The following is a 24311-nucleotide window of genomic DNA, read 5'->3' as shown; positions in this document are numbered from 1 at the left end:
TAATTGATTACATATTATTTCTAATAGTAGGCTCTCCCTATCCATCTACACATCCGTCTACGTGTAATGTTCAATCTCTTCAATACTTTGCATGGCCCGTCTTTTTCTTTTTTTAACAGGTGGGGGATGGGGAAGAAGGATTGGCTGATGTTCTTTGGCTCGCTCTAATGCAATGAATCCTCCCCATATTTAAATTCAGTTGTAGTTCCTAGCTGGGTAGATTGGTTCCTGGTGAGTCCACCACCCCCGGTGCCATCCCCTAGAAAACCTCAGAGCACGGATGCATAAAGAAGATGGTAGATTAGGTTACTGGGAGAGGAAATGTACAAATGTACCTTCCCAAGAAGATGAACTGGTGGTAGCAGCGAGTTGCTGATGAAGGCAGTTTGTGTAAGAGCAGGCCCTAGCTGCCGGGGCCCATCTGTCTCTGCTGTCATTTTCTCCCTGGCTGCCTGTGAGGCAGGCAGGCGGCCCTGGGCTCCCTGTGTCTTCTTCCTTCCTCTTCCTCCCACCCTCCACATGAATCCTGCCTCACTGGGCCCCAGAGGCACGGGCTTCCCGGTGCAGGGGAGTAGAAAGGAGCTGATGAAGTTGGGGGCTTTCTGTTTGCGCCGTGGCCGGGGCATCACCTTCCCAAAGTGTTCTTCATGGTCTTCAGAGGCCCCAGAGCCTTCCTCGGAGCAGGCTGTCGCAAGAGTGGCCAGGGGAACTTCCTGGTCACACTATTCATCCGGGGCTAACATTGCACCCAAAAGCCCCCCCCAGGAATTGTGGTCTTCCCCCTGCCCTCCGGAGCTGGCAAACTCAGGAGGCCGAAGTCATTCTTTGCTACTCCTGAATCCTCCCCTCCAGGGTGCTACTCAATTCTTTGGTTTTACTCCTCTTGAACTTTGTCTACACACATGTGCACACACCCACACATGCACACATATGCACACACATGCGCGCACACACACATGCACACACACATGCATGCACACACATGCATACACACATGCGCACATACACATACATGCAAGTACACAAAACCAATCTCATTCTACACACCCCCACCTCGCCTCCCTCCCATTAAAAGCAACAACAACTAACGTGTCCAAACCCTCTTGGAGATAAAGTAGGTGAATCCACCTCTTATACTGTATTGTATGTAATTATAAATACTAATAAGATGCACAAATACACTATAAAGTTGGGCCCGTGCTGAGTCTGGTGTGGGATTTGCCTGTATCCTCTGACCTGGGCCGCGGGAGCCCTGCCACCTAGGAAGTCCACGGGCACTTCACAGGGGTGGGTTTGGCCCTACGACTTCATGGTCCTTAGGAGGGACTCAGCTCTTTGAGGTGGATGTAACCTTTCCAGTGTTCAGGGTTACTTGCTAAATAAGCTAATTTATTTTTGCAGCAGAGTTACCGTCCGGATGAACTCCACCAAGTTCAATAGCTGTACAAAGACACCCCTGTGCTATGCTGTGTGTTTAGGGCAGGACCTTTTAAAAGGCTGACCTTAGTTTGCTATTTCCAGTTTTATTGGGGAGGAGGTATACTCTGTCTCTTGGCATGTCCCAATCTCTGCAGTTAGACATCAGAGCAGAAAAAGGTTCCCCAGCAGTTTGTGTCATTATGCTGGTGAGCAAACACTTCAATTAGTTCTGTGGCCAGCAAGTCTGGGGAGGGACTGAGCTGCCGGGGGAGTAGGGGTGGGGGGTAGGGTGGGAATGAAGGGACCCAGAAAGTTGCACTTGAGAAAGTTCCTGCTTCCTGAGAATAATATTGCCTTCAGGCAGCAGCTCTGTACTGAATACTTAATGACCTTTCTTGGGTTTTGCAGATTGACAAACTGAGACCTGGTCAGTGGTGTGTCAGGGTCAGAAGGCCCTGTACTAGCAGCACAGAGCACAGAGGGAGGAGTTCTGGCGTGCAGCCCGCCCTCTGGCCCCTGGACTCAGCAGCCTGTGGTCTCTACCCCTCCAGCCGAAAGCACCTCACCAGGGCCGAGTTTGCTGTAGTAGTCCCTGGGTTTGTGTTTAAATGTGAATGGGTGCAGATAAAACAACGCTTGCTACCCCGCAACGCAACCCACAAGACTTCTTGGCGGTTGCACACACTCTGGGAAGCGCATGCGTGCACTGAAGCTCCAGTGCGCACACACAGAAGTTTTCATATTAGTTTCCTGAGTTCATGGATAAAGTCCAGAGCTGCCAAAGCTCCCACTACTTTGCCATGTCACACTAATAGCTTCCAGATCCCATCACATATTAAATTCATGCGGCTTCAGCGAAGCCATCTATTTAATGCAATTCGCTAAATGCCTGCGCAGCCCCGCTGACAGTGACATATTAGTTTTGCAGTCTTTTGCAATCTGATATCTCTGAATTTGCCACCGTACTAAAGATTTGATTAATGTGGTTCCATTTGGATGCAGTAATTGGCTGCGACTGTTGTAGAAAATAATCAGGCTTTCATTCCTTACAAGTGCACGGACATGCTAATGAGAGAGTGGGTTAATTAAGCCCGCGGCAGAAAGCGACAGTTACTGATGACTGTTATGACAAACCACCGACTCGGCATTTGGGAGCAGGACAGCAAATTTGCACTTTATGAAATTACAGGAAAGCTAGGACATAAGGAATAAATAGTTACATCTGTTTGGTGAAAGGGGGGAAAGGGTGGGGAGGAAAAAGAAGGGCTCAAGCAGAAGAGAAAAGAAGTGAGAGATGGTGTCCCCAGCACCAGCCCGAGTCCCCGAGATTCCGCAGCCCCGGAGAAGTCTCCTGGGCGTCGGGGGCGCTTTCCATTGCAGTTGCGCGGGAAGGTGCTGGCGAAGCGGATGCACCCAGCCCAGCACCGTGTATTAGACTTTTTGCAAAAGGACCAGGCCGGAGCTCAGTTGCCTAGAAACAGAAGAGATTTGGGGAATGAGGGAGAGGTGGAGGCAGGCGGGCGAACGCACCGGCTCAGGGACTTCCCCTCTCTGGGAAGCCCGCGATTGGGCCCTGGACCTGGGGGGGCTCCACCCTGGCCCGGCTTTCCGGACACTGGTCTGTACGTATGTATCTGGGGTGAATCAAATGCTGGCTCATTTTCTTAGCCCTTCAGCTCCCAAAATGATTTCCTGCTCCTGAGTTTGACTCCCTTCTTGGCACTGGGCAGGGCATCTTCTGCTCCACTGCTCCCTTTGGGACTGTGCCTTCTCCTACCTGCCTCTGTGGTCCTTTCTTGGTCTTGAAGCCTCTTGGGCCTCAAGGGACCAAGACTCCTGTTCACCTGCCTGCCCCCCCCCCCCCCCCCCCCCCCGCAACCAGGCACTGCCATGGTACACGGACTCACACATGCTTCATCTCCCCGCAGCCAGCTGTGGTACCCAGACCTCCTTGCTGGGACCCAGCCCATAACACCTTCACTCTAATCTGCATTCACTTCTCCCACCCACCCAACCTGTATTTATTGAGCACCTATTGGCTGTAAAGCACTGTGCTGGGCATGAGAAGAGAACAGAAATGAATCTAACTTGGGCCTTGGCTTTCAGGAGATTAAAGACTAGAGAAAGACACATGTGTGAGTAACTAATGGTGATGGGCGACCCAGAAGAAGCATCAAAGAGCCTGAGGGAATCCAGAAGAAGGGAGATCACCTCTGTCCGGGACACAGGACGCCTGCAGAAAAGGAGGCTATGATCCCGTGGTGGTGCAGGAAAGGGCCCTCTCTTTGCAGGCAGAGACAACAGTAAGAGGAAAATGATGGAGCCAGGGCAGTGTGGATGTGTGGTTGCGGGGGTGGGATGGGAGACAGAGCTGGACAGTTATCTGTGGACACATGGTGGAGAGTCTTCATTGTCCCCTAAGGAGTTCAGATGCCTTCTGCAAGTATGGGGCATTATTGGGTTTTTTATTTTTGTTTCTTTTTGAGTCCGGATGGTCATAATAAGAGCTGAGCTTAAGGAGAGGATGTTGAAGGTGGAGCTGTGGTGTTAGGTTGAAGATGGAGAGGTGTGGGAAACACTGGAAGCTTGAGGTCAGGGAGGACGTCACCTTGGATGTCCAGGGGAGGGTGGGTGCGACCTGGACAGCAGCAGGTGTCGTGCGCATGAACACGGATGGATCATTCTCAGTGTGGCAATGCAACACTGCTTGAGCAGCTGCCCTTTCAAGCTTCTGTTTAGCTCGGAGCTAGGGCAGGAGGATTCCTGGAGGAAATTTCTGAGCAGAGCCAACTCATTTATCACCGTTGAACTTTCCTCAGGTGGTGAGCATCCTCTCGTACATGAAAAGAAGGATCTAACAGGAACTGCTGCCTACTTCTCTTTGAGAAATGGTGCAGCAGAAGGCTCCCTTGGATGACAGGATTGTTGAGTATCATTCAGTCCACACAAACTCAGTTTATGGATGATGGTTCCTGGAAATCTATTGTTTAACCATGGGAGAGTATCTAGACCTTGGTAAACTATTCTTTGGATGGTCATCAACTCGCTCACCTCCCCGCACTGCATCCCCCCATCCTGCCGAAAATTACAAACAATTTGCAGATAGGAAATACATTACCCAACACAAGTAGCCACAGGGAAAGAAGGAATTTCTGTTCTCGGAGGGCCTACTATGACCAGGGCCTTACTCACACTATTTACCATAGTTTTTGCTTTACTGCTGAGGACACGAAGGCTCAGAAATGCAAAAGAGAAGCCCAAGTTTATGTAGCTCATAAGTGGCAGGCAGAGACAGGTGTAAAAAAGCCAGATCTGTCTGATATAAAAACTGTGCTTTTTCTCTTCACCTCTAAGAACTCTTTTCATTATATGGGAACTTGTTAAACAGTGAATTTCTTGATCAAGACTAGCTTATAGTCAGATAGAGTGTACGTTTCTCCTCAAGCTCCGGTAAGAGCCTGCCCCACCCCTACCCACCTCCTCATACCCTCCAGCACACACACAAAAAGATGCTGTTTGAAGTGGCTCTTAAAAGCATGAAGTCCATGAGTTTTGCAACGTGCCATGATCTCGGAGTTTAATGCTGGCATCGGAGGGGCTCCACAATGCCGGCCCCACGATACTCAGAACAAGTTTACACAGAGGTCTTTGCTGTCTTGACTGGAAGGAGATTGGAAAGTACAGACCCACGGAAGCGGATTTGGGCTAACGAAGTCAAGCTGGACATGTCATCAGTGAGGCTTGTCTTTATGTTGCTTGTGACGGAGCCGCCCTTCAGGGAATGAGCCCCGGAGAAAGCACCAGCAAATCAGGCTGGAAATAGAGCAGGTGTCTAGAGAAATCGAGAAAGGCCCCTCTCCAATCACCAGAAAGGATCATCACTCATTTGCCAGATTAGCTGGAGACTCCCAAACCTGCCAGCCTCCGTCTGGGGGAGGTTTTGCAGCCTGAGCACCGGGACCTGCCTGGGAGCTGGTGATTTAGACCAGAGGATTTTATGGTCTGAAAATGGCTTTAAAATTTGTTTGGAATTACCCAGAGCACATTTTAACCACTTCAACTGCCATCTTCATATTTTTTAGTATTTGCAATTTACCTTAATACAATTCTTCTCCCGTCTCCCCCACTGCGTCCGGCACACCTCCGTCTTTCCTCTTGCCCTCTGGAAAGGCTCCAGGCTTCAACATTTCCCCAGCTCACAGGAGATTGGCAAGGGGTTCACCCATTCTCTCCCCAGCTCTTTGACCCTCTTTATTCTGGATTGATTAATGTTCAACCTCTCTTTCTTTTTCTTTTCTTTTCTTTCCTTTTCTTTCTTTCTTTCTTTCTTTCTTTCTTTCTTTCTTTCTTTCTTTCTTTCTTTCTTTCTTTCTTTCTTTCTTCTAGGCAGAATAGTGTTCCCCTGAAAACCTGTAATGCCGGAATATGACCTGATTTGGAAATAAGGTCTTTGTAGGTGATGGCCTCAAATGAGGCCATCCTGGATTAGCGGGGGCCCATCAGTTCAATGACTGGTATTCTTGCAGGAAGAGGACAGGACACAGGCACACAGGGAAGGTACCCACGTGAAGGTGAAGGCAGAAAGCTTTGGCAGAATGCCAAGTTCACTGGGAGCCACCAGGAGCCATAAAAACAATAAAAAAAAAAAAATCCCTACAGCCCTCAGAGGGAGCCCTCCGTTTTGGACTTCTAGCCTCCAGGACTGAGAGAATGCATTTCCATTGTTTGAAGTCACACAGTTTGTGGTCGTTTGTTACTGTGGTGCTAGGAAGCTAACACAGCCTCTCAGGTGGCTGAGGTCTCTGCTACCTCTTCCAGGGGGCCCAGAGAAAGCTCCCAGAGGAAGCCCAGGAAGGTCCCCCTGTTTCTCACTCTTGAGGCAGTAGCTTAGGGGTTTTGTTAGGTTTAAGATCCATCCATTTTAGCCATTGTTCAGGTCATAGGTCAGAGGTTACTCCCTTCATCCTGGTGGTATCTCCAAGAGCAGAACTATATTATTTATGTGAATTGAGCATACACTCGGTTCCAGGCCTTCTTGGTCTATGTTACCATTTATTCTTAGGTCAAATAGTCATTCAACAAATGTTGGCTGCCTGACTTGGACTCTAGGCCTCACCTTCCTGTGTGTTGGGAATAGGTGTAGATTGGTGTTTCTAACTGATCCTAGCTTCTCCACCTGTCCTTAACACCAGGGCCAGAAGCTCCAGAAAGTTCTTCACGATCCTCCAGATGCCACGGGACCCTGTCTCCGACTCCTTTTGCCACCAGCAAGCCAGCCCCTTCCATCCTGCATTCCTTCCTCCTCCCTGCCCTGTCCCCCTTTCTAATTGTGGAGGCCATGCTCCTGAGGGCTGTCAGAGGGGTTCTGCACATTTTATACCTGACAGGACCTCTCCCAGAAACCCCGGAGGGAGATACCGTTAAAGTGTTTTATGTTGGGGAATAGGTTGGTTTCTGTGCAATAAAAACCAAAGCCATTGAACAAGCGAGCTCCTGGGTGATTATTGGGACAGAGGAGATAGCTTCCATATGCCGAGTGGGTGCTCGGAGGCCAAGCCTGCATCTGTTCCCTTTGTTCTGTCAGAGAACAGAGCCAGGAGGGGGTCTGACCTCCCGATAAACCCTGAACCAGAACCCTCTGCCGAGCTACAGGGAGAAGAGGGGGCTGGGAGTGGTGGGAGAGGTCAGAGGGCAGCAACATCTGGCAGAAGGAGGAGTGGGTGGGGAGCTGGGTGATGGCACAGGGGGGAAGGGCTGGGGGCCGGGGCCACCCCCTCCTTAATCAATAAACCCAGCTACCAGAGGAGATCAGAGAACCATTCATTAACGAGCTCGTTAAGTGATTGATAGGCTTAATTTTCCTGTCAAATGTGGACTTCCCTTGTAAACATGTCAATTGAGGAAAGTTCAAGCTTGTCACTTGGATTTATGGCTGGAATAACATGTAGGTGGGAAAGAGGGGCAGGTCCCTAGTGACCCATGCAGGCTGCTCTGGAATGGCAAGGCCAGTGTATCCAGGTGCTGGCAGGGCTCTCCTCTTTTCTCCCCACAGCTGAGACAACAATCACAGCCTCGGGCTCTCACTCTCTCATCCTCAAAGGAATGAAGAGAGGCCGCCCCGCCAGGGCCAGCTTCAGAGTCATTCACTGATTCACCTTGAGATCCCAAGGGAGGGCGGTGCTGGGAGGGCCCCCACAAGCTGTGCTCTCCTTTTCCTTCCTAGCTGTCCCGGACCATCAAGACTAAGTGAAACTGGGAGCTGAAAGCCCCAGCCGTGTGACACAAACAAGTCATCAGCTCCTCAGCGATCTGGAAAATTGCCGGTGGCACGTGGGGGCCAGGGTGCAGGGGAGGTGGGCACAGGCCAAGCGGCGCGCTCAGGCCATGCGGAGGGCCGGCGGGGGGCAGCTGTGGGCAGCAGCCTAACGGGCGGCAGTGCGGGGGCCCTGCGTCCACCGGGCTCCCTGTGACACTCCGTGTTGAACTAGCCAAGCACAGTTACACTCCCCAGATGTGTAAGAAACGCAGGCCCAGTACAAGTGAGCCTCCTGGATAATTGAAAATATGCTTCAACATCTACTCTAATCCATTAGTGTTACTACCACCAGGCACTGAGCAGAGCAGACCAGCTCTCCGGGGCTTGGCCCCCGGGGCTGCTTTCACCTGCTGTCCTCCCTCTTCGCTATTCAAGGGGCCTCGGCCGTGGACCACCCAAGAGCAGGGACCTCGTCTTCCCCACCTTTGTATCTCCTACAACCCCTAGTAGATGGCCCGAGTGTGGGAGTGGCCGTCCCCTGCGTGCGGCTGGACTGGGCAGCACCGGGGACCCTGTCTGCACTCACGGCCCTCGTCCCGGGGTACCAAGAGCTTTGTCACTGGAATCCTTGGTGCAGGGACAGTGAGGTGGGATGGGGGTGCGCATGGGCTCCGGGGCAGATTATCTCTCCATGAGAACTCTGAAATCCTGTCCTAGCAGCACTTACCAAATTGTTGGGTGTGTGTGTGTGAGTGTGTGTGTGAGTGTGTAAGAGTGCTTGGCCAGGTTATTACAAACTTCAGACCCTCTCTAGGCCCTCCTGGCCTTTCACACCATAATAAATCCTCAGTGTATGGAAACGTGCTACACAGAGGCACACACAGCAAAGTACTTATCTCGGCAATGACACCAAACTTGCCAGGCTCCCCTCCTCGGGCAAGGAGTCAGAGGGACACCTGGGCCTTCTGGTCACTCGCTCTGCTTTGATGTTCTACTTTTTCTTTCTCGGGAGTGGCACGTTTGGTTTATTTGTACAGACTTGCTTATACTTCGACATTCTCCAAGTGAGACAGCAAGAATAATGGGTAACAAAGTTGGCGGAGCTATCACTTCTTTGAGCACTTGCCTTGTGCTGAGCACTCTCCTGAGGCTCTGCCAACACCTCTTACTCCGTGACAAAGCCCCCGGTCCACCCAAGGCCACACAGGGCGTTGGGGTGAGGAGCCTGGCCGCCCGTGGACTCTAGGCACAGGGCTGGGCCACCACTCTGTGGGCAGTCCACGGCCACATCGATGTTATGAAATTGCCACATGTTTGGTGCATTGGTCAGAAATCGGTATGTTTGTTTTTATGGCAAGATCTCGGGCACCCAATGGCAGGGATTTTTTGAAATATGCTTAGGTTCAGACCCACAGGCCCATTTTTCTTCCTTATCTAAGTGCTGGTGGATAATAGGAGCTATATTATTGCTATAATGGGCTCTTGAATTGAGCCTCTGGAGAGGCGCCAGAACCGAGTTTGGACACAGCAAAGGCCTGGTTGGAAAGAGTTGCGTGGGGAGCTGGAGGCTCATCAGTCTTGGAGCTGCCTTTTGGCAGGCCCACGGACCCTCGCTTCCCTTTAATGCAGTCAAGGCCACTGAACCCAGGCCCAGATGGCCTCCCTCCATATGCTATGGTGTTCCAGCCTGTAATTATTAATTACTATGATTAAAGCAATATCTATTATTTATTGAGCACCTAGTCAGTGCCAGGGACAGCCCAAGCTACTTTACACATGCTCTTTCAGTAATCATCGCATGACACCACCCTGTAGAAACCCTTGTTATCTCTGCTTTCAGATAAACTAAGGTTTTGAAAGTATAAATAACTTTCTCAAGGTTGGTTGTAAGGGTCTACCCAAACCTACGGCCTCTGCAAATTCTACCAAACTCAAATGCCTGCTCTTCTCAGGTCTCCAGCTTCCTTCCCAGTACTCTCTCCATTCCCTGAACTTCTCTCCCATGGCCTAAACTCCCTCTGCAGTGACACATTTCCAAACGCAATGAGTACGGAACTCAGCCCCCATGCTGCTTTTGCTGTGGTATCCTTTTCTGACCCAGTGTCTGGTGTGAACAGAAAAAGAATCATTGCATTATGATAGGACAGGAGGGGCTCGTGGCCATGCTTGGCCTCTGTGTCTGTGGAGTGTTCGTGGCAGGCTTTCCCCAGGAAATGGAGGGATGCCTTCTATTCCAACATATAGGACTCATTAACAGGTCCCCTTGGCCTTCAAGAAGCCATGAAACATTCTGAGGTTTCTAGACCCTGTAGCTCCCAGGACTCTGGTCTGCATCTCCCAGGAGCCCTTGAGGCTGCTTCTGGGTGTCTGCTGGCCCCTTCACGCAGCACTGAGTCTGGGGTCTCAGGATCTTCTCTATCTCAGGATCTATCTCAGGATCTTCTCTATCAGGGCTTGCCCTTTTGGAGAAAGTAGCACGAAGTCATGCCCTGCATTTATTTTGCAGCCCTTCTCAGTGTGGTACGTCCTTGAACCCAAGCATTTTCATGTAAAGAGGACTTTGATGAACTGCCCTATTTCAAAGACACAGGGAGGTTCTTTAGCTTGCAGGAAGTAGAATCCCTGTCTGTGCGGTGCTGGCTTTCGCCCCTGGGAACCAGCAAGTGAGATGAATTAGAAGCCTAGAGCAAAATATTTGGTTTCATGCAATTTAGTTCCTTTCTGCTACTTGCTTAAAATTCTGTGGAACAATTAAATCTTAAAAGTGTCTTGTGAATGCCTTGGGCTCCCTTCTTCAGGTTTATTGATTGTATTTGATATCACTCACAAGAGCATGATTTTTTTTTTTTTTTTTGACATTTAATACCATTTGGTTGGAACCCAGAAAGAGAAAGTCCACAAAATAAGAGAGCTATGGCAGTAGGCTCCGCGGGAGATCTCACTTCATTCTATCAGCCTTTCCTAGGTTGCCTTTGAATTGAGGACTTCAGCTGGGCCCAGTGAGGAAATAGTTATGAATGGAGGCTTGGCATTCCTGCCTTTGTGGTGTAGATTGTCACTGGAAATAAAGCAGAGAATCTCCCAGGTAAAGAGGGTTAAGGATCCTCTAAGAAAACAGATAAATAGAGAAAAAAAAAAAAAAAAAGAAAAAGAAAAAGAAAAGAAAACAGATAAATACAAACATAAACAGATGGATGGAAGGATCCTCTCCCTCCCACCACCCCAGCAGAGTGACTGGATGGCAGATTTACCTGCAACACACCTTGCATTGGACTTGCAACTTTTTGTATCAGGCAATCAAACCCAGTGTCTTAACTCTAGGTGATTCAGGAGTCAAGGAGTCACCAAAGGTTTAAAACCACCATATACAAGTACTTACACCATTTTTGCCTGACCTACACTTGGCCAGTGCTTCACTCGTTCTTCTCCGAGATGCTTAAGCTGAATGAATTCACAGCCTCAGTGAGCTGATTCAGCTGGGACTGGTGCCTGGACTTTTTTTATTTTTTAAATTCAGGTGAAAAATCTATCTTAGAATCATAAGACATACAAGCTGCCTCCTGTCTATCCTGGAAGATAGGATACCTTCCCACTCCATTTCAGCATGGAGGTGTCACTAGAAGCTTAAAACACGTGGCCTCTGCAAAGATGGAAATGAATATTTCTCAGCAAAAGAGGAAATGAGGGGGCGAGAAGTGGGGGAAGAGGCAGGGTTGCGCTGTGCTTTGATGGCCTTGTATTTTCAAGCCCTGAGAAAGAAGGATTTGGGCTGTAGCACTCAATACAGAGCAGCGATCTGTGGTCGGAGGAATGCGGCACATCTGCCTTTTATAGGTTTGGAATGAAAAATGTTTTTAATTAAGGAGTGGAATTGGGGCTTTTAGTCTTGCTACATGCTATGTACCTGTCAAACCTGCTGGATGGGAATCCAGTTCTGACCTCTCACCCCCACCTACTTTAACCAAACGATCCCTGTGAGCGCTGGGAGAAATGGTGAGCACCTGAGAAAGTCTGAAGGGCCGTTTCCAGGGTCAGGCTCATCCTGGAGGATGCACCCCGATGCGATGCGAGAACCCTCTCCTGGCTCAGCACGAGTGACTTGCAACACGATTCCAACCGCCTGGCTCTGGAAGGAAGGCTGGGTCCGTGTCACTGTTGGCTGTGGGCCGAGACCCAGAGCCAGGAAGGCGTAGGGACCCAGTGAAGCCAGAAAAACAAAGAGGAGAAATAATGACAATAAAAACCTAGAAATACAACATTTTTAAAGCAAGGCAGACCAAGAAAGGTCATGCTGTGTTGCAATACTCTTTGAAACAAGCCCCTTGCTGCCCCAGCCCCACCCCCCCCCCCCGCCCCCGCCCCACGGAAAGAAATCTCTGTAAGGGGAAGGAAAATCATTTTGTTGAGGTGACAGCTCTGTTGGAGACACTAGGAGGCAGCGAGGCTTGGTAGCATCTTTTATGACATTTCCGGAGCCAGCAAAGGGAAGGAGCTCCAGGAAAGCAGCCACCGTTCTTTCGTGGCCATACACTGGGTGGTTACCTGAGCTTAGTTTCTCACCCCTTCACCCTTTTCTGTTTGTTTCAAATCCCTGTCAGCTATCAGGTGCTTCCATGTGAGGTATGACTCCTCCCATAAATATTGGAAGGAGCCTCCTGGGAATTCAGTCAAGGGCGAGCAATGCTTTTGGATAGTTTGAGTCATGCCTCCGAGGGGAGAATGGGCCACGTCTCCACGCTCTTCCAGATCCCTTTGGTTTCCTTTTGTTTGACTCACCTTCCTTCCTTTCCTGCCTTGTGAAATGCTATTGGAATCCTTGAAGATCCAAGGAAGCCTGCATTATTAATTCCTTTCCAGGCCCTAACTATTCACTCTTGCCCCTTCATAGGTTAATAGAAGTCGAAAAAAAATATTTTGATAGGACATCAAGCATCTATATACTGCATTTACCATGCCCCCCCCACCCCGGCCTTCTGATGTTCTAATTCAATTTTAGGAGAAGTTCATCAGAGCCGAACTATTCTCTCTGTCCCCGCTCTGTGTCTCTGCTGCGCTGGCTCCTGGCACAGGTGTTTCACCCACACATTGGTTCTAGCTCTGGGTATAGTTCAAACAATACCTCCTGGGGAATGGTTCTCCTCTTGCTAGGCAGAAATAATTGCTCCTCTGTTGTGCTCCCACTCCTCCCTTCACTTGTCGTCTACCCTGCAGACACGTGAGGAGGGTGTACTCTTAGCACATTGTATCTCACTTAGCTCCTTATGTGCCTGTTTGTCTGTCTTCCCTGACCAGCCAGCTGCTCCAGGGCGAGGATGCCACCATGCTTCTCTGGGTCTCTGCTGCTTCACCCAGTTTCTGACCCCTGGAAAAGGTGTGAAGTTGCTGAGTTCAGAGTAGAGGAATGAAAACTACAGAAGATTTTTGGAGTCTTGATGGAGTCTTGTTTGTTGTTTGTTTTCTTTTTTTTTTAGACTGAGAGCACAAGCGGGGTTGGGGTGGGGCAGAGAGAGGTGGGGAGACAGAGAGAGAGAATCTTAAGCAGGCTCCCTGCTCAGTGCAGTGCCAGATGTGGGGCTTGATCCCAGGACCCTCAGATTATGACCTGAGCCAAAACCAAGAGTCTGATGCTTAACCGACTGAGCCACCCACGTGCCCGGGAAAGTAATTCTTGCTCATAGACTGAAGACCTTCTGTGGATCCTCCACCACCATCGAAGGCAAGGACAGGAGTGACGGATCAAAAATATACCCTGATATAAATTATGTATATACATCTTATCTTTGATAAGATACATGAAATTTACCCCCATGGTAAACTGTTCACAATTCAGAAAGTGACTGAACACATTAAATTGTATTGGTTTCATTTCAGTTATTAGACTTAGTGCGTTGTTTTTATGATTATGGACAGGAAATTGTGACTGGTTTTTATCGTATTTAGTGTCAGGCATTGCATCATAGCCAGCAGAAATAACTGCTAACATTTATTGAGCCCTTGCTATGTGCCAGCCATTCTTTTAAGCACTTTACATATATTAACTTATTTACTTGAAACAACAAAACTATATGCAGCTCAAACATGATCTATAATTGATGCTATTATCTTGCATGGCTGCAAATAAAAATTTCATAATATCCTATAAGCATATGGATAGCAATACAGTTGGGAATCTGAATAGAAGACACTGAACTCTTGTGATTTAGTGAGAGTGTTTATCTAATCCACACAATCATGAATTCAGTTTGATGGCTTAAGAAACAAATGCTGACATTTGGACTCATAAACATTATAACTTGGGGGAAAAATGGGGTCTAATGTCATCACTATGGTGTCAGAGTGCTGGCCAGAGTATCAGCGAGCAAGCAGGAGAGAGATGAGGGGCCCATCCTTTGTGTTCCACACATTCTTGTTGGGAGGGAGCTGTGTCAGATCCCGTTGATTCATCTGGCTCCACGATGCTGGTGGGTCTGTGTGTCTGAAGGACAAGAGAAGGGATGGCTTAGGGGAACTTCCTTCACTGAATTCCTAGGATAGGTGTTCATTTTGCCCCTTGCCATTATTGAGCAGTGATCATTCTTGCTATTAAGTCAAAACATAGGGTTTGAAGAAGTCCTAGATCAAAAAGGCTGTGGTGCCTCACTTTCTGTTCTTGTACCAAATTAATTTTTGGCCATATTGAGTAAAAAAGGAGGTTGCCTTTGCGCTCTGCACAAAACAGGGCCTTGATATGTGTTTGTTGAGTGAAGCACCAGATTTCTCTCTAGCCTACCCTGGCACTGTGATAGCAGGTTGCTAGCTTATTATGCTAGGTTCACACCCTATTAGTATTTATTTTAGTTAATATAATGCAATTAGAGTGTCATCGTATCAGTAGCTTTCAGATCATGTAAAAAAAAGTTATTGAAATGCCAGTGCTAATGTAAAGTGATGGAAAGTAGTGAATGGTTGAAATGCTTGAGTTGAGGGAGGCATGAAAAGAAAGTTGGGGAGTGGGTAGAGTGGGAGAATCAGATCTTTGGTTTCTTCTGAGATTCCTGTTTCAGTGCTTGTGGACTCAAGGCAGCTTGCCCCTGGGTTCTCTTCCTTATGGGGCTGTGATCCTTTTACTGTTTCTTGAGATGAAGTTCTCTGCTGAGATGTGTCCAAAAAGGTGGTCTTGAGGTCCATAATGCTCAGAAGATGGAGATGGAGCTCTAATTCCAACTTTGCTTAAGTGTCTGTGTGACTTGGGTCAGCCTTCTGCCTTCTCTGGGCCCTTAGTCCTTACCTGTAAAACAAGGAGGGTGACCTGGCTCATAATGAGGTCCCTTGGTGTAGTGATACCATGATTTAATGACATGATGACTTCTCAGAGCCCCAGCTGAGCTGTGAGGCATGTGAGCCGAACCCATTTTTCTTTTTCTTTTTCTTTTTTTTTTTTCCTGCCTTGGAGCAACCCCAAAGCCACCAAGTGGATGTGCAAACAGTTGAGACCATTCATTGCTTTGCAGCCATGTTCTTCCAGGGCTTCTAGGACTTGGGTGGGCAAGTGTAGGCAAATATTTGCCTCAGAGCGTATTAAACCTTCATGAGGCCTAGGTCTCACATTCTTTAGCTATTTCCCCAGCTGCTTGGCTGATTCTTCTTTTTCCCACCTGTGAAGGGGGCAGATGGGTGATTTGGGCAGGTAGAAAGTTCTGGAAATGAAGCCAAGTGAAGAGGAAAAAGTAGTCTAAGAGCCAGATACTGTTGCCCAATAGTGCTTTCGATTGCAAGGCCCCAAGACATCCCAGTGGTGGCTCCAGCTTTGGCTCCCTCATGGAAGGGTGTGGTGCTATCTTTAGGCCCTTGCCCAACTTTTGGCCTCTTTGGTGTCACTGAAGCTCTGCCACCAGAAGCTCATTGCTTGGGGTTTGTTAGGTATGGTGCAACTCTGAAGAAATAATTAACACTTATTTCTGAAGAGAAGCTTCCAGCCAGATCTGCACTTGTGGTGGCGCATACATCTCGCAAAGAATTGTTATTTAAGCAATAATCCTTGAGAAATTGGTCGTTACCCACATTAAACGACTCAGCCCATTGCCAAGGATGGTTAACGCTCTAATAAACTGGTCATTAACTGCAGTAACAATGAATTTCGAGGGGATTATTGCTATTATAAACCTTAATCAATGGTTTATAACAGCAATAATGTGGTCCTTTCTCTTAATGGTAAGTAGGGCAGCTTGTGCCATCGCCTTGAAAATGTTTTTGTGGTGGCTGATAAGTCAGAGGGGAGGCCTTCCAAGTGCCACCCACTCTTTGGAAACACACCCTGGAAGGAGAAAGACACGTCAGGGGCTTCTGATCCCCCGCGCTTTGTCCTCCCAGGATCAGTGTGGCACAAGGAGCAGTGTGTGTGTGTGTGTGTGTGTGTGTGTGTGTGTGTGTGCACGCGCGTGCGCGCGCGTAGGATTCTCTTCCAACCCCGTGGTCCTCCCCCATTACAAATCCGGCGAAGGACTGGGCATGGGGACTCCTGGATGTGCCTGGCCAGCATGAGACTCAGGACTGAGGACGCAATTCAGTGTGGGCCTCCTCATGAGTGGGGAATAATAAGCAAGAAGTGGCCATCTACTTAGTGAGATGGAGTCTGCTGTAGGTTCGGCTCTGTCACTATCTTGGGATGTGGCACCAGATAAATCACATCACTTTTATAATGCTTTAAAAGATGGAGCTTGGAATCAATGACTTCTCAAGTCCCTTTTTTTCTTTTTCTTTTCTTTTTTTTTTTTTTAGAGATAGAGAGAGAGAGAGAGGCAGAGACATAGGCAGAGGGAGAAGCAGGCTCCATGCAGGGATCCTGATGTGGGACTCGATCCCGGGTCTCCAGGATAAGGCCCTGGGCTGAAGGTGGTGCTAAACCACTGAGCCCCCCAGGCTGCCCTCAAGTCCCTTTCTGATGTAATGTTCTGTGGCTCTTCTCATAATATTGACATTATATATTAGAATATCATTATAGAGTAATAATAATAATAATAATAATAATAATAAACTTACATGAGACTTGGCATTATTCTTAGCTGTCGGCATATATTGTGTCACTGAATTCTTACAACCCCACTTCTCCTCCAGAGGACCTCGAGGTAGAAGAAACTAAGAAACTTGTCTAAGCCACAATGCTAGGAATTTGGATACAGGGAGTCCAGAACCTGCATTCTTGCTCTTTTACCCTATACCCTCTCTCTAGAAGTCCCCCTTAGTTATTTAAGTTGATCCTAACATCCTTTGAAGTAGGCTGGTGAATGAAACAGCCAAGATTCCAAGAAATGAGGGGGCCTGTTCAGGTTGATGCAGTGGGGCTGAGTCCCACTCAGGCAGACCTTCTGCTTCTGGCTGTGTATGTGCTAGGAAGCTATGTAGACCAGGGCCTTCTCTCTCCAGTGTGTGGGCTGCACACATCCCAATGCCAGACTCCTTCCGGACTTCCTCTAACAAAAGGAAGGTGAAAATTCATATCCTCCTACATCACTGAAGCATGTTCCGGAGGCAAGTGGTCCAATCTATTTTCCTAGCATTGCTTAGAACACATAGGAAAATGGACATTGCAGTAGACTTTGGGAGGCAAGGGCATTTGAGTATTTTAAAATTTTTCTTTGTTATGGAAAATTGAACACATACACAGAAGGATAGTATAATGAACCCCCAAGTAACCATCACCAACTTTAGCAGTTATTAACTCATGGTCCATCTTGTTTCATCCAGCCAGCCCTCCCCCATCCCCTCCCATCTTAGATTATTTTCGAATAAATCACAGATGGCATACCATTTCATCGGTTATCACTTCAGTATGCATCTGTAACAATTAAGGATCCTTTACAAGAATAATTACAGTATTGCTATTCAACTGTAAAAATTAACAATAATTTCTTAATATCATCATCAAATACTGAGTCAGATTCCAAATTTCCCAGATTGTCTCATAAATGTATTTGGCTTTCCTGCTTGCTCCAGCTATTCACATACTCTGGAACCTAAGACAAATTCCTTCCCAATTTGTTTCCATTTGCTCATTTGCAGAATGGAAAATACAGTCAGCGCCCCTTCTCTTCTGTCACCGGTCACTGGGTGCTGGAAGCAAGGCCTCTGAAGTGCTAGTAGACTTTTCAGTGTAGTGTCTCTTAATAAGCCACACTGTCATGCCTAGTTCTCCTCTGCAGACCCCTGGGAGGAATCTTCGAGAAGCTGTCCCATAGCGTGCCCTTTTGAGTTTGACCTTTTTTTCGTCTGGCACACTCTAGAGAGCAGATTTGCTCTGGGAAACGGAAGGAAGGAGAGAGCAGAGCAATCTTTCAAGCCAGGCCTGCCTTCCTGCCAGGCGGCCTGTCTGCAGAGGGAAGAGGTACATATTAGTGACCTTTCTCCAGAAGAGGAACAGAGAGGCTGCTGGCTGTGTTTACACTATTAGGAAGGTGATGCTGCCTGCTTCAAGCTGGCCTTGGGGTAATCTGGCCATAGTGCATGAAACCATCCTATTCCGCTCTTTCCTTGGTCTTGGGGGCTATCACCCCAGCTCTGCTGTGGCCCCACTGGGACTCCATTTCCACATGACCAAAGTGGGAGGACGGGGCTGGATATGCCCTAGAAGGGTGTGAAGAAACGTCTGAGGGCTTTTTCAAACCGTATTTTCTTCTGGAATTTATATATGGCTGGGAGTGAAATGTCCTCCCTGTGTTTTGTCTCCCCACCACCCTACCTTTCCACTCACATTGAGTTTTAGATGAAGGGTTGGCCAAAGTGCTTGATGTGCTAACACCCTACAAAGCCAGGGTTTTGTCAAACTTAACAATGTGTTTCCTGTCGTGCAAGACTAAAGGGGCCCTGTCTGCTGGAGAGTTCTTGGGATGGTGACTGGAGCAAGAGGTGCCCCAAATGGCCTTTGGTGAGGTTCATTCTTTAAGATTTTTCCTCGCACTTCAAGTTCTTTTCTGTAAGATGTATTTAACCACAGGGACTGGTGCCTGGTGGGGGTAGAGGTTGTGAGGAGCTAATTCATAAACATGCCAGCCCATGGCATGGGATTAAGGATGCTTTAACAAGGAGAAAACCTACCAAATTCCTGTTGGCCTTTTTCTGGACTCTCAACTGGGCCATGGGCCAGGACAATTGCCTAGTTTCCTTGCAATTCTCTCAGCCATGGTGCAGCCCAACCCCACCCAGAGACTTATCCATCTGGGCATTGTGATGGATGCTCAGAAAAGGGTCCTTGCCTCTCGCAGATGGGAATCATGATGGGGTTTATTCAAGGCACACATCCAGTGCTTCTACCCTTGGCTGACTCTCCCTCCCAGCTCCTGGGCCTTGGCCAGTAGGGTCAGTCTTACCAGGCTGCTTCTCCAGGCATGCCCCCAGGTCACCAGCCTCCTTCTGCTTCCTTATTCCCAGCCCTTGTAGAGAGAGAAGCCGGTTAGGCCAGGGGTGGAGGATGGGGTGTAAAGAGACGGATTTGGAATAAACTGAAAAGTTTACTCTGTGCAGCAGTGAAATAAAAAAGCTCATTCGGAAAGTTAATGATTTATTTTATAGTTTCATTATCAGGGTCACATTACTCAATAGCATTTCAAACATGTCATTTGTACAAACTATGGTAATTAAAATTTATAACATACTTCATCAGCAGCATATGAATCTTTTAGCCGGCACTCTGCTGTCATATAAACAGTGTAATTTCGGCTGCAATTCACCCTTTATTGGCTCTCATTTGTGATTTAACAGCCATCAATGACTGTGCTATAAAGAATAAATTAACCATCCGTAAACCTTACGATGACAGGGACAGTCAAATAGACTTAAGCGCCTTCCGCCCAGCTCTCGGAGCCAACAGAGAGCAGGTGAAGGCCAGGTACACACCAGGCCCTCTGCTCAAAGGACTTTACCCGCTCCTGCTCCCTCTTCTCACTGGGAAGGCTCCTGGCTGGCCCCGAGGTCCCTCTAGCTGCCACTGGCAAGAGTATCTCCTTTTCTGCTCCCAGGGTAGGGAGTGGAGGGAGAATCAACTCCTTCACGGACCCAGCTGGGATGTCTGTGCCCAGGGAGGGCCCTTTGCTATTACCTACCAATAACTGTCAAGTGTGAGCCTCTGGAAATGTGTGGAGGCACCGTTGGTTGATCTGGTGACCGGGTGGGGAAACCACAAGCATGCCCCAGTTGGTATCAAAGATTCTAAGTCCTGCAATAAGCCAGATCTGGAGTCCCCCACGTGCCTCTAGTACCCCCACTGGGCCACACTGAGTCCCACCTTTTCCTTCTGTCAGGAGGAAGCAGGCCAGGAGAGGGGCAATGACTGGCTGCAGGCTGAACCGGCTCTCAGGGCAGCGCAGAATGAGAATCTAGGACGAGCAGTCTGAAGGTGACGACTCCCAGGGCAGGTCTGGCTGGCTCGCAGGGAGTGACAGTCAGGATGGATTGGGAACATTGCTTCCCTGAGGGCCACACTCCCGGGCACCCCCTCGGGGAGGGTGGTCAGGACGCTCTGGCTGGGCCCCGTGGCTGACACTGTACACAGCTCATAAATGAAGTGGATTGGATTTGTTACTGAGACGTCTCCAAGGAGCCTGGGTCATGCAGGCCAATAAAATTGGCCTCATAAATTCATCCTGACATGCAGGATTACTCCAGCCTGCTGAGGTCACCTCCTGCCCTGATTTATTGCCAGCCTATGGGTTAATAATACTGTTTACTGAGTGTTCTCGTCTTGTTCCTCCACCTCCCCTCCCCTTCTTGGAGCAGATACTGATCAAAGAGTCCCTCTGGAGGGGTGTGGTGGATGAAAAGGGGGGGGGGTGGATATGTGGGTGGGGTGTTTCATTCCATGCTGTTTTAAAGCAATATTTCTTTTTTTCCTTTTCTGAGAAGTTACCTTCAGCCGTTTCTGGCTAGGGCCCTGTTTGGAGTTGTACCTCAAAGAAGGTAGTTCAGGGACAGGTGGGTGCTCTCCCACTGTCCTATGCATACCTGTGACACCAGGTGAGAAGCCACTTTTCTGTCCCCCTTTGGCAGAGTTGTGGCCCTATTTCATGTGCTTGGCATGGGGAGTCTCTGCTTAGATATGGTTTTTTAAATTTATTTATTCCTGAGAGAGAGAGAGAGAGAGAGAGAGAGAGAAAGAGAGAGAGAGGAGAGAGACAAGCAGAAGGAGAAGCAGGTTCCATGCAAGGAACTCGACATGGGACTCGATCCTGGGACTCCAGGATCACACCCTGGGCCGAAGGCCGGCGCACTCGACCACTGAGCCACCCAGGTGTCTCTCTACTTAGATATGTTATCAGACTTAGGTTGATATGGAAAAGACAGTAGAGATCCTGCATCTCTCTGCAGGATGTGCTTTCTCTTCCAGTGACCGGAGGGTGTCGATGCTAACAATAGGGGAAATCCTCCCACGGATGGATTTGAAAAGCCCTCCTCACCTGCTATTCTCTCCTTTGCTTTTTACTGCTTACAAGCTTCCAGCATGTAATTCTGGGTTTGCTGGCTATGGTTTGAACCATCGAGAAAACAAACAACAACAACAGCAAACAGAAAAGAAAGTAAAGATGAGATCAGTTGCTCTTAAAATATTTCCCTATACACACAACAAGGAGGCTGCAAGACGGAGTCAGCCCTGAGTGTCCTCCTACCCTGGCTTAGCAACGCTTCTGAGGTTAAAACCCTGAAGAGACCTTCCTGGTGCTGAGTGCTCAAGAGCAGTCCTGGACTACCATACAACAGATAAACAATGAGGCTGGAGCAAGGATGACTTTCATCAGGAGTGAATGACCCAGGAAATTGGAGCGTGTGAGGACTCAGGGGCAGGACTCTTGGTGGGACATAGTACCTTTAAGTAAACTAGCACACAATAATTGAGCGTGAGTTTGAGGCCTCTGGAAGTCTCTGCCCTCGAGGTACTTAGAGTCTACTGATGGATCCGTGATTTTGGTGATAGAGGCCCAGAGAACTATAGTGAAAGAGGAGGAGAGAGGTGGTTCCAGCGGAGGCAGAGCTGGGCTGTGGTGTGGGGGTCGGACATTGGCTCATTCAGTCCTCAGACACCTCTGAAGTCCAGCTTCTAACCGGCTGCTCACCAGGCACCAGCTCCCTGCTGTCTGAAAACTTGTGTTGGCAGCTGCTCTGGGGCCCGATGACGGTGCAGGTCACAACCCGCCTCCATTCAAGTGACCTTTCTCTGCTCTGTCTCTCCAGTCACCCCCCCCCCCCGGCCTTTTGGGCCTTCCTCCAGCCCTGTGGATGTGCCCTGAGAGAGCATTCAGAAGACAAAACCACTTTGGAGAACCCAGGCCTGCTTCCACGACTGGAAGGCTGAGCAGGGCTGGGACGGGAGGCCAAGCAGCTGTGGAAGGGATGCTGTTGCTATTGGGCCAAGGCGTCCCTGCACGGAGCACGATCCTGCCCTGCCACAGCCAGAGGGCCTGCCGCTTTGCTTCCCATAATCTGGCTGCCTGGTGGTTACAGGGCTTTGAATAGTTGTCTTTGGACACAGCCGGGCTCTGGTGGGGGCAGCAAGAAGAAAAAGTGAGGAGATTGGGGCTTTGTCACAGGGAGAGGGAGTCGGATGGATGGTGGCCATGGCGGCACCAGAGGCATGTGAGTCCTGTTGGTTGGCTTCCAGCCATTACCAACCCTCCCTCCTGCCCAGTAAGGCTCCTCCAAGCAGGGAAGAGGACAGATTCCCTGGTGACGTGATAGGTCCTTTCACAAATGCTGCCTCCTTTCTTGTCACAGCATCCCTGACCGGTGGGCATTATTAGCTCTTCTTCTTCTTCTTTTTTTAATCAGTGGGGAGATCCACTTGGAGATGCTAAGCAATGGGGTCAAAGTTGCTTATCTATTTAGTCATTTGGACACAGGCCTATCTGACCCTAAAGGGTATGCTCTTCAAAATCCCATCAGGCAGCTTTCTCAACCTCTCTGAGGAAGCTGACACTTGACATTAAGGTTGGGCCAATTTCAGAGCCAGCTGGTAGCAGAACTGGTCTTGAACCTGAGTCCTTTCCGACTTCCTCTGCTGCTCTCCACCTGACCCACCAGAAGTCCATGGCAAGTAAACACTTGTCCTCCCCAGAACATTCACTCACTGGTAAATAAAAAGCTTTGGGGAATTGGGGACTTTGGAGAAGAGTAAATACTGCCACTGAGGAGAATATATATATATAATCAGATCAGAAACAAAGCTGGCTGTGGTCCTTGGGGCTGGTGGCCTGAATCCAGAATTGTTTCTGGGCACAGTGGTGCAGTAGCTGGAAGTACTTCAGTGCCTCATCTGTACCTTTCTCCCCTACAGCTTAGTCAAGAATTTTCACAGCCCTGCTTCTGGAGCCTGTTGCTGCCACAGCCGAGCCCCTGTGTTTGCCCAGGCCACATAACTATTCTCGTGTACCTCGTGGCCCATTGCAGACTCAGCAGTTGCTGGGTACAAAGGCTCTCCTTTTAACAAAACAAAATAAAGCAAAACAACCCCCCAAGATCCAGGGAAGTGGTTTGTTTAGGCTTAGCAGCAGGGCGGGTTTGGTGGTTCGCACAATCACCTTCCATGAGTGAGCTGCTGGATGGTAGTCACTGCTTGGACTGTACGGCTCTAGACACGGTGGGGCAGGACAGGGAGATGGCAGGTGGGCAGGCCAGCCACATGGCACAGGCAGCAGGTTTGTCCTGGGCACTTCCACGTCTAGCATGGGGACCATCTGCCCTCTGGGGCATGTGCTCCTGGGTGCTGGAAACCTCTCCTGGGTGAGGGGCACTCACGTGCTGAGAAAGGCAGGAGCCACACACATGGGGCCAGACCTGATCCTGTGCTCACTGCTGCCTGCGGGACCCAGAATAACTCCCTTCACCCTTCTCTCGCAGTTTTTCCACTGGCCAGTCCAGGGGCAGCACGGAGTGACAGGACTTTGCAAACGAAGCATCATCACGACACAGAAGGAAGGCACTGTTACTTTTGGAGACAGGGTTCCCCATCATGCTCAGCCTGACTTTGAGACATCCTCAAAGTTGTGCAACATGTATTTGTGCTTTTAACCACATGGTGTGAGGGGTGGAATTGTATGGCTCCCAAATCCATATGTGGAAATCCTAAACGATCCCCCCAACCACACCTTAGAATGTGACTATATTTGAAGATAGGGTCTTCAAAGAGGTCATGAAAATGATTGTTGGGGTGGGTCCCAATCCTGTATGACTGGTGTCCTTACCAAAGAGACACACACACAGAGGGAAGGCCAGGTGAGGACACGGGGAGAAGGCGGCCACCTACAAGCCCAGGAGAGAGCCCTCAGAAGAAATCTGACCTTCCGATACCTTCCAGCCCTCCAGAACCGGGAGGGAATAGATTTCGGTTGTTTAAACCACTCAGTCTGTGGTATGTTGTTATGGCAGCTGGAGCAAAGTAATGGACACAGCAAGATGATTTAATAGGCATCTTACAGAGACACTCTGGGGGAATCTCAGATCGCCACTGAGAGAACCGGAGCTGACTGAAGGGACCATCCACCCAGGGTGTGGGCGCAGTATTGGCCTAAGGTGTGCACGGAATCCGAGGGCTAGGTGGACGATGATTGCATGGGTGTTGCCGGCGGTTTTCTGAGTACCTCCCGAGGAGGAGGGATTCTCCTTTATGCTCCTTTCT

At 49.1% G+C, this 24311-nt stretch overlaps 1 long non-coding RNA gene across 1 annotated transcript; it reads right to left on the bottom strand.

The window, feature by feature from the left end:
- Positions 1–12594: 12594 nt before the first annotated feature.
- Positions 12595–20183, bottom strand: LOC144284010 (uncharacterized). The gene is made up of 3 exons (XR_013352492.1): positions 19932–20183; positions 19018–19080; positions 12595–14150 (listed from the first exon to the last, which is right to left on the bottom strand). It is a non-coding gene; the product is annotated as an uncharacterized LOC144284010 (long non-coding RNA).
- Between the last annotated feature and the right edge of the window lie 4128 nt (positions 20184–24311).

The sequence above is a fragment of the Canis aureus genome, chromosome 15 (assembly GCF_053574225.1).
Source record: "Canis aureus isolate CA01 chromosome 15, VMU_Caureus_v.1.0, whole genome shotgun sequence".
Taxonomy (NCBI): Eukaryota; Metazoa; Chordata; class Mammalia; order Carnivora; family Canidae; genus Canis; species Canis aureus.
Note: the sequence above shows the minus strand (reverse complement) of the source record. Positions and strands in the feature narration are given on the sequence as shown.